Source organism: Panthera pardus, unplaced genomic scaffold, assembly GCF_024362965.1.
Source record: "Panthera pardus isolate Hobbes unplaced genomic scaffold, ASM2436296v1 HiC_scaffold_178, whole genome shotgun sequence".
In the NCBI taxonomy this organism is placed as follows: domain Eukaryota; kingdom Metazoa; phylum Chordata; class Mammalia; order Carnivora; family Felidae; genus Panthera; species Panthera pardus.
Genome location: NW_026526741.1, coordinates 7,124 through 17,282, shown reverse-complemented (window position 1 = coordinate 17,282; position 10,159 = coordinate 7,124). Strand labels below are relative to the sequence as shown.

The following is a 10,159-nucleotide window of genomic DNA, read 5'->3' as shown; positions in this document are numbered from 1 at the left end:
TACTACAAAGATCAATGAGCTATCATCCACCAGTATTGGTTATTTCAACTGTAGACTAATGAAGGGATCATTTTGAAAATTTGACCTTATTTCAGTAAGAAAAGATGGCAAATCTCCTATGAGAAATTATAAGAGTTTATCTGGAAAAGATCACTGACTTTTGAAGAGAATGATGAATATGTTTCCAATGAGATACTTTAAAGAAGACATTATAGGCTATTGAAAGTTTTGGTTAATGGAATGAAATAATAGGTCACATGTATAAAGAGGTTCAATATAGAGTTTGGAATGACCAATCCTGTAATATATATTCCTAACTATGCTAAATTCGGTGGATTTAAAGATGAGTAAAACATAATTCTTACCCTCAAGATTCCTTAGAGAGGACATCTGCTTTTCTTCATTTTCAATAAATTAGTAGTATGTAATTTTTACTGTTTTACCCTCAAGGCATGATAAATCATGAGGAAAATGATTTGCTCTGGGAACACTGATAATCACAGCCTAGTAATATGATTGAGGAGTTTTAGGTGATTATACCTATTGTCTATTTTTACCAGAAACTCTCCCACATAATTCCAAGCTGAGTTTCACATAAATATTATTTTTCCAAGTATTCCATCTTACTCTTCTTTGATTAGTTCTTTTTAAAGTATATACATCTAAGCAAGTGGTGCTAACTTGAAGGTCAATGAGGAAAACAGGATGAGGGATTTGTCTTTTATGAAAATGTGCTGCCTTTGAGAATTTTTTGATGCAAAAAAATGGCAGATTTTCTCTTATAAACCGTATGTTCTTGCATTTCTGATATCTGGAATCAGTAGCTTGCCAGAAACATTCTCGCTCAAAAGCCAGACTAACCCATGAAGGTGTCCAAAGAAGTCTGTTCTGATTACTGAAGATGTTGAACTAGTCTTGACTTCAAACGCTAGATATTTCCACACTTTAGTGGTATATGACAGCTCTATTCATTCCACAATGTCAAATTCTTTGGTTTTGGCCATTGGGTATTTATGCATTTCTGGCTAGGGAAGCAGAGAAGCCTAATTTGATTCTGGAGCCAAAAGTTTTTAGGCCCTGTTCCTTTGGAACTTGGACTGGAGGATTTTGGCACTGTATAAAGACTAGGACAGAGCAAGTAGTCACACATAACTAACTCACTCAACAGAGCACATTCAGGGAGAAAGATCATGCCTACACATTGGATAACCATTCTCCAAGGCAGACTGACAACACCCTGAATTCAATCACCCTTAAATAAACACACAAGGAAAGCGTGGCTTGAACATACCTTCGGGCACTGCTCTCCAATGCCGCCTGATTGGTTTGAGTGCCGTAGGCCAGGATGCAGATGTAGCCATTACTGTTGTTCTTACTTATGTCTGTCTGCTGTCTGCTAACAAGCATTCATATGCTTTGGATCATTAAAGTCACAACCTCCTATGCCAATCTATTCCTCTCTATGGGTTTGCTGTAGATTGGAAAGAGAGATGCTATTTTTGTTTCTTTTTCTTTCCATTAGGACCTCCGGTCAGGGTTATTTCTGAGGTCTGAGTATCATAGCTTGCACCCTTGCCCCTCCCCCTCCCCCCCCCCCCCCCCCCCCCCACAGCATATAAACCGCGTTCCCGTTAGGCTTGTTCTTTTTGGGTGATTTATTACATTTACTGTTGTATGTGCCTTTTCAGTACAAGGCAAGTAATTTGTGCTGGGGCTGTGACAGGCAAAAAGTCCTCTAACTTAAACTATTTACTGGTGCCATTGCTATCTGTGAGAGGTCTGCTGCACTTACACCCATGCTAAATTTCTTCTGACAGACTCCAGGTGGTCGGGATTTTCACAATCCAACCCATTTCAGTGTTAGAACTTGTCATCTGGGGCTCTGTGGATCCTTTCCTCTCTTTCATCTTACTCGTGGTGGCAGGTTGGGTACGTTTGCACATCTACCTGAGGACGGCTATGAGTGTTCACAGGTACAATCAAAGGTGGAAAAACACGAGTTTCCCTTTCAGAGAAGGCACAGAGGACAGATATTGTAGAGACAGAAAGAAAAAAATTGTCACTTGTAGTATTATGCAGGCTGCCCATCTAAACCCATCATTGCCTGGCATCTACACACTAAGGGCAAGGATCCAGCCAACTTGTGAGTGGGCACCATGCCATTTGAGCAGATGGGCACGGAAGTCGGCAGCCAGTAGACCATGTATGTGCATCAACGGTGGGTGTTGAGGGCACGATTCCCAGAGGAGAATGTCCTAACAGCTGTCTGGCCTGAGCCAACATACTTACGACCAAGGAAAAGTGCCATCCTTCAATCCTGCTGAGTTGGATTAACCTTCAGAACTAAATCTGCTTTTTCGGCAGCAGAAGGTGAGTTTGGGGTCTCTGAAAACCTCAAAGAATACATAAAGAAAGGAAACTGGAAAGATACAATTAATAGATATTGCCTGAAGCTGCCGAGAGTCTTCATGTGCATATTTTAGATATTTGACCAAAAACCTGTTAAATCTTGAAAGAATGGTACAGCTATGAAAAGCTTTGCCTCCTGCAATGCTTGTAGAAGTGACCTTTACACACAGGCAGAGCATTTTCAGTGAGTTAGTACATGTCCAAGCTTTGCATTAAGAAATAATGATGTATGAGGAAAGGTGTCAGCAGACTATAGAAATCTCAGTATGAGTAAATATCTTTGTCACACTTTACTTTTCATGGATCAAACGACATATTATGGATTACTTTCCAAATGATAGAACCTCTTCTTTAGTGATTGAACATATACCTGAAAAAGTATGGCGTAAACTCAATATTTCAACTTAAGCACTTTAGGTCAATGAAAGACACTTTATATTTGAGACTGAAAATAAAACTTGATTCTAATTTGTTCAGAGTTTTTGGACCATTAAACATTATAAAATTAGCTATATGTTGTTTCTGTCCAACATAGTCAAATGGTGACTTGTTTATAATTTGGCTAAACTAGATAGACCATTTTAACAATCTGGGGCCTCAATAATTGTTTGTGTAATATTTTCCTTTGTTTTGAGGTGTTTATGAGATAGTTTTCTTGGTATTGTGTTCTGCTGTCTTGAATCTTTTTATTTAAAAGATAACATGACTTGCAGTTGTGGAGAGAATCTTTTTATTTAAAAGATAACATGACTTGCAGTTGTGGAGAGAATGTCAGTTTGGCCCAGGTGTTCTATTATTTTTGTTTTTTATCAATGGAGTAATAGCTCTGTATGAAGAATAAGGGAGGTTTTAAGTAAGCTATATTATGTGCTAACAATAGTAATTTTATAGCTGTGGCTCTAACGAAGTATGCAATGCCTTAGATTTAATACCAATGATAGTATTATGAGTAGAATAAAATGTTTATGTGTCTATTTTAGCACGTAGTTTGCCCTATCAATTTGGAATTCATGTCTAAATACGAATGAACCTACAGAGAAAAAAGTAAACTAAAAACTAAAAAGACAACACATAAATGTACTCTGCAGGAAAAAAATGTAGGAAATTGTATTATTCAGGTATAGCAGTGTTTCTGGCTCTGGCACTTTTTATCTCAAGAGCATGTTTTAAAAGGCTAAAATACTAGTGTGTCCAAGGTCCGTGTGAATGACATTTCTCAATCTGAAAAAAATTCTTGGAGAGAAACATTCTATTGAAAGCATGAAAAAAGAAATGAGAGGACTAAAGGAAACAGTATTTAGCAACAAGTAAGTCTGTGTGCACTTTATATAACTACTTTTTATTTCAACAGGAAGGCGTAAGGTAGTTTGATTTTCTTCTTGGAGGAACATGTGTTTGGGATAAATAAAGCAAGGGAGAAATATTAGGAAGTTAAATCATTCCAGCAGGTGCTTCTCTTTGGCTGTCTGGGAGATAATAAAGTGTGGTTGAAGCTGAACTTAACTCACCTAGACCTGGCCCAGGATTGAAAGGCTGGTGAACACCACAGATGGCCCAGATGCTGACCAAAGAATATTCAACAAACTGAAAAAACAAAAAACAAACAACAAACCTGAAAAACTTTAATATGTCCTCCAGAGTGTTTTTGAATCTTTCCCTTTTATTTCCTGCAGGGAAATAGAGTGTCAGATTTCTGACAAGATAGAGCAAAAGAGGCTTATGGAAGAGGCAAACAAACAAAAAGGGGAGCATTTGCTTATGAGTGCCCACTATGAGAATTGAATGATATCACAGGCAGAGGGAGGAGGTGATGTTAAATGTGAAGTAATATACCTGTGGTACATTAAAAAGGAACAAGACAGAAGAAATTGGTTTCTCTATGGTTAATGTCATTACTTCCTATTAAGAATATGAAAAATACATATAGTTAGTGGATGAGTAATTATGATTTTACATGTGTGAACTGGCATGTCTCCACCAACGGGCAAAATTAGAAGATTAAATGCATGATAGGATAATATCTTCATATATTATCTTTTTTTTCCATCCAAAGCAGTTATCTCCCACATACACATGATTTAAAAAATGCAGCCATCATTTAGGGTGATGTTTATTATATTGTAACAACTAAATGAGCTTTTCTTAATTTCTGATTGTGATAGCTTAAAAAAAAAAGAATTTGGCCAAACAAATGAAGATTTGAACATAAGAATTGGGATATATTGAAGGAGTTGGGGGGAGCTTTTGAGAAACTGTGAAGATAACAACTACACTTGACCACAAATTTATTTCTGTTTTTAAATCCAAGTATCCAGGGAGGTTGCTAATGGGAGGTACGCCTCAGAAAATGTACGTGTCTGGGAAAATGCTGCAGCAAACTAATGCTTTTATTCAAGCGATTTTTATTTCAACTCTAAGCCACAAGATCTAAACGTTCATCAAAAATGGTAATCTATTTAAAATCAGAGCTATGTGGAATGTTTCATGTTTATGTATAACTTTCATAGGAGACCTTCCTATACCAGGAAAATAATATGCCCAAATTCTGTTATTTTTACTTCATACCAAGTACTAGTCCCACCCATCAGTTTCATATTCTTTAAATAGATTAGAATGAAGAAGAAATGGAAGGAAAAAAAAGAAGACACTTCCAAAAAATGACTTTTTAATTTTTCTTTTTGGTGGAAAACATATCTAGAAAACTTAATTATGATGTATATAGTAAGAACAAAAAGGAATTTAAAGAAAACTATGCATTGCACACCCTCAGTACTGCATTCTTCCACTTTGTTTTGCACAATTATGAAGCTAGCGTACCTGAGAAGGGGCCAAGAAGGAGTGGGGAGACTAGTAGGTGGAAACAAAGAAGGAGAAACTCATAGATCTGATCTAAAAGTAGTTCAGTGATATATTCATCTGATATGGGGTCCCAAAAATCCAGGTCAGAAGTCATTTGTATTTCAAGATTTTTTTTCCCAATGGTAGCTACAAATCATCCCTATTTATTGAACATTATAAATCAATAGGAAGATGGCATCATTGCAGAAAGATAAGGCCTCACTTTTTCTTCTCTTCAGAGGAGGGACTGCCAACAACTCAGGTATTTATTGGTAAAGCTCAGTTGTTTAAGATGCAGAATACCGTGACAGAAAATAGTTAAGACATAATGGAGTCCACTCTGAAAGAAACTGTGAAGTAACATTCTTTTAAAGTTTATTTGTTTACTTTTGAGAGACACAGAGACAGAGACAGAGAGAGAGAGAGAGAGAGAGAGAGAGAGAAAACACAAGTGGGGGAGGGGCAGAGATAGACACAGAATCTGAAACAGGCTCCAGCCTCTGAGCTGTCAGCACAGAGCCTGACATGGGGCTCAAATTCAACTGAGCTGAAGTTGGATATTTAACCCACGGAGCCTCCCAGGAGCCCCTGAAGTAACATTCTTAGTACATAGGCCAGATATACTTTAAATGGTTAAGGTTTCTTTTTACAAAATACTGGAAATAAATTGAAAAGTAGCAATTCATAAAATTCTCAAATGGGAATTGGAAAATAATATTGAAACCAACATTTCATAATGTAAGAGTGTAAAAACTAGTAAAAAAAATCAGGCTGTGGGAGTTGGAAAATAGTATTGAAACCAACATTTCATAATGCAAGAGTGTAAAAACTAGGAAAAAAAATCAGGCTGTGGACACTTAGATAAATATGTGGTAGATATACATACATGTCCACTTATGTTTAGAGGAAGGATCTATATACTATTTCAGAACATTTGGAAACAAGAAAGAACAAACATACATAAAAGCCATATTTTAAGCCTTCCTCAGAAGAAATGCTTCTGTAACTCACAGAGAAAATAATGTATTAAAATAAAGTATCAAGCTATTGATATTATTATTGCTTTTCAAGTTTTCCAAATTTAATGGTTACTTAGGAATTCCCACAGGGATGCCCACAGGGTGGCTCAGGTGGTTAAGTGTCTGACTTCAGCTCAGGTCATGATCTCATGGTCCTGTGAGTTTGAGCCCCACATCGGGCTCTGTGCTGACAGCTCAGATTCTGATTCTGTCTCTCTCAATCTCTCTCTCTCTCTCTCTCTCTCTCTCTGCCCCTTTCCCCCTCATGCTCTCTCTCTGTCTCTGAAAAATGAATAAACCCTAAAAAAAAGAAAAATTAAAATAATTCCTGCAAAAGTAAGAAGGATCTAAGATTGAAAAATGGAGCCCACCATTGCTAATACTCTGAAATGTTTCCAGAAGTAATTCGCAGAGCAAAACATAGGTTTTTGGTATCAGATACATTTAAAAAGTCCTGAAGTTCATGAGAAAAAATTAGGACTGTCCGAAATGAAGTACTCTTTTTTGCAATACTAGCATTAGCTGTATTTCATAACATCAACAAACAAGTATGTTTTGAGCATCTACTATTAGAAACTACTAGGTACTAAACAAGAAATGTTTACTGGCTAAATGAATGGTTAATAAGAACATCTGATGTCCTAGGCAGAAATGTTTTTCAAGAAAGTGTCCTGTAAAAATTAGCAAAATTTTCAGATACTAATAATAAGCTATTGATAGATAAACATGTACAAATCTATAAGATTTTCTGTTATTTTATACTACGTATGGCTTAGGAGAGCCTTTGTTTCCTTCAAACTTACCTCACAAAGTTTTGATTGACCTCAAGTGTTCTTTAAATTATTATTTCAATTAAGTAAATTACATAACGACAGCTGTCTTAGAATATCTTAACTTTTTGTCATATCTGTGTATAACAACTAGGCAGGTTTGGATCCAGATTTCCTAAATCATAAGTCTCAGTCAGAGTAATCTGATTTGGGATGATAACACATTTCTGTGCCTAATGCTTAACCGAGAAGAGCATTAAAGCAAAAGACAGGTGATGAAAGTTCTCTTTTTCCTCTGCATCTCCATAACTTGGTTGAACATGATAGATTGGCTAGCTTATTGACTTAGGAATGATAAGCAATATTACTTTCCCTAAAGGAAAATTAAGATGATTCATACCAGATTTGAAACTTGATTCTAGCTTCCTGTGTAAACATGTACAAATTTGTAAGTTTGACTCAAATTTGTACCTTGGAAATATCCCCTTATGCATGCAGGAAATCTCAACTTTGTAGTTCCCCAAGAATGTGATGACTGCCTTTATGCGTATACATTATATCCCTGGCAAAGCAATAAAGTACAATATTTAAAGGCTTAGGTACTGGTTAAACAACACCCTTGCCTTTGACTAGCTCTGGATTTTTAAAGTTACTGAAACTGTCTGTGTCTGCGTTTCTACATTAGGAGTGACAATTAAGTATGTTAATTTATGTAAAATACTTAGAACAGTGCCTGACAAATAATAAACACTGAATACATGTTTACAGACAATAATACTGTGCCATTTTTCAATTCGAGTTCTTGTCTATACCATGGACCCAACAGTTCCCTTCAAGGGTGAACTAAGGATGTGCTGAGTAACTGGTCATTTCTGTTCTGAATTCTCATTAAAACTTCTTTCCCAAATTTCAGTCATTCACTTACTACATTTGTAGGTTTTTTTTTTTCCATGTTCATGTTGCATACTACATATTATTTATTTAACTGTATCATTTATACTCTATTTTAATGTAAAATATATTCATACCAGTTAAATGTCTTTATGTGATAGGTTTTTCTGCTAAACCTTAAGACTGTGTAAATGATAATTAAAATTAAAACATTCATCAGCTAAAATCATCTCTTGTGCCTCTCGCAATACATACACAACACATCTTTAAGCATTGTCTTATAGGAAAACTTTCTATAGCCACTGGAAGAGAATATGGAGAGGATGATGGGCCAATACACCCATCAAAATCTAGTAGTGGTAGGACAAAGGAAGGCATGGGTTAGCCATAGAAGAAATGGTAAGGCTGATATAAGAGAATGCCCAGTGCTTATTCATCAGTATTGTTGAGACATTTGCTTGATACTACTTTCTCTAACATTTAAAGCTTGAGATGTTTATATGCAAAGAGAATGATTTTTAGCTGAAGACAGGACTAAAGACTGGAAATCCAACAGGTTTCGAAGAAATGGAACAACAACAACAAAAATCCCAGAACTCTTCCACCATTGTAAATTGAATGTAAGACATATAAAATTTTCAGTGAAGATAATAAATCTGAATATAATGACTAACAGTTAAGAGAAGTAAGTTCCAAATGTATAGCAGTATAAAATAAGTGCCTGGTTCCTTAAAAAAGCTTAAATACCAAATATATATGAATATCATATATCATATATAATAATATGTAATATAATGTATAACATATACTATATAATATATACTAAATAATGTGTATAATTATACTATATACTATATAATATATATTCATTTCAAAATGAATTAAGATCAACTATCGTGGTTTTATTTAGGGTAATGCTAGCAGCTGTAAAATTCTCTGAAATACACAATGGCTCTAAGAAATAGAAGTTTATTTCTCACTACATTGCAGTTAGAATTCTACAGGAGCTCTCTTGCTACAGCTTTTCTCTAAGTATAAAATTATCCCAAAATAACAAGTTTATTAACTAATACAAAATGAGTTTTCCTGGCCTATGTTTGGCTTTTCTCCACATGGTGATTCAGTCTTCGTCCATCTTGCACCTTCATCGTCCTGCAGGGCCTCTCTCTATGTTTACTCCCAGCCAGCATATGAGGAAAGAAGGAACACAGAGGGAAAGCACTCACTGCTTAGTAGCCTTCAACTGAGAGAGCTTCGCATTGTTTCTGCTCACATCCCATTGGTCCGAAATTAGTTTTGTGGCCACTCCTAACTGCAAGGCAGGCTGAGAAATGCAGTCTAGGTATGTGCCCTAGAAAAAGGACACAATTTTGGTGCGGAAGCATCAGGGTTTGTCACAGTCCTCCCTCCCCTTCACCGTATATCAGTTGGCATCTGCCTTCCAATATCTTTCCGACTCCCCAAAGAAGACAACCAAAACTCTAATGCAGTTACCACATCAAACTCCAATATCAGCATAGCTGGTGATAAACATAACTCTCTCCATCAGGTTAATTTCTCTCCAGGGGGTTAAGGGTTTAGAACTTGAAAAATAAGTTCTCTGTTCTGTTTTTCCCATCACATCCAACAGGCAATGGTGGAGCAAGAACTCCATAACAGGAAACAAGCAAACAAAAGACTCTCATTTGTAAAGGAAATAAATGGTAAACAGCCACAGTCACTTGATGGAATGATCATTAAAGCCTGCTGGGCAGGCCCTGTGAGACCCTTGCCCTGGCCGCAGAGTCAGTTCCTGGCTCTCCTTTCTGGGATAATTCCCAATGTCCATTGTTCTCCAAGGTTTCTGGCGCTGTTCTCCACAGGCTCTTCCTTCTCTGCTATCCCCCACTGGCAGCATCTAAAGTGAGCTTTGAAGAGAATGGTTTCCTTGGAGGTTGTACTGCCTTCATAATGCAGTTTTGTGGGGCAAACGTGGGGATCAAGGGTGTATGGAGTCACAGGTTTTTTTTAGGTCAGGCTTCTGTTTTCTTTGGTAATACAATTCTCTCAAAATCTTAACAGACATTGATTTAATTCCTTCAGTCAGTTACATGTGCCAGTAACCAGATTCAAAGACATCCAAAGTTCTTTTCTAGGCACTTGGCAGACCCACTTTATTTCTTTAATACCTCACACTCATCCCCCAGTCTCTCTCTTTCTCTTTCTCTCTCATTCTTTCTTTTCCTACTTCCC

The 10,159-nt window shown here is 36.5% G+C and overlaps 1 long non-coding RNA gene across 1 annotated transcript; it reads right to left on the bottom strand.

The window, feature by feature from the left end:
- Positions 1-8,880: 8,880 nt before the first annotated feature.
- Positions 8,881-9,515, bottom strand: LOC128777986 (uncharacterized). Its single transcript, XR_008423258.1, has 2 exons — positions 9,422-9,515; positions 8,881-9,265 (listed from the first exon to the last, which is right to left on the bottom strand). It is a non-coding gene; the product is annotated as an uncharacterized LOC128777986 (long non-coding RNA).
- Between the last annotated feature and the right edge of the window lie 644 nt (positions 9,516-10,159).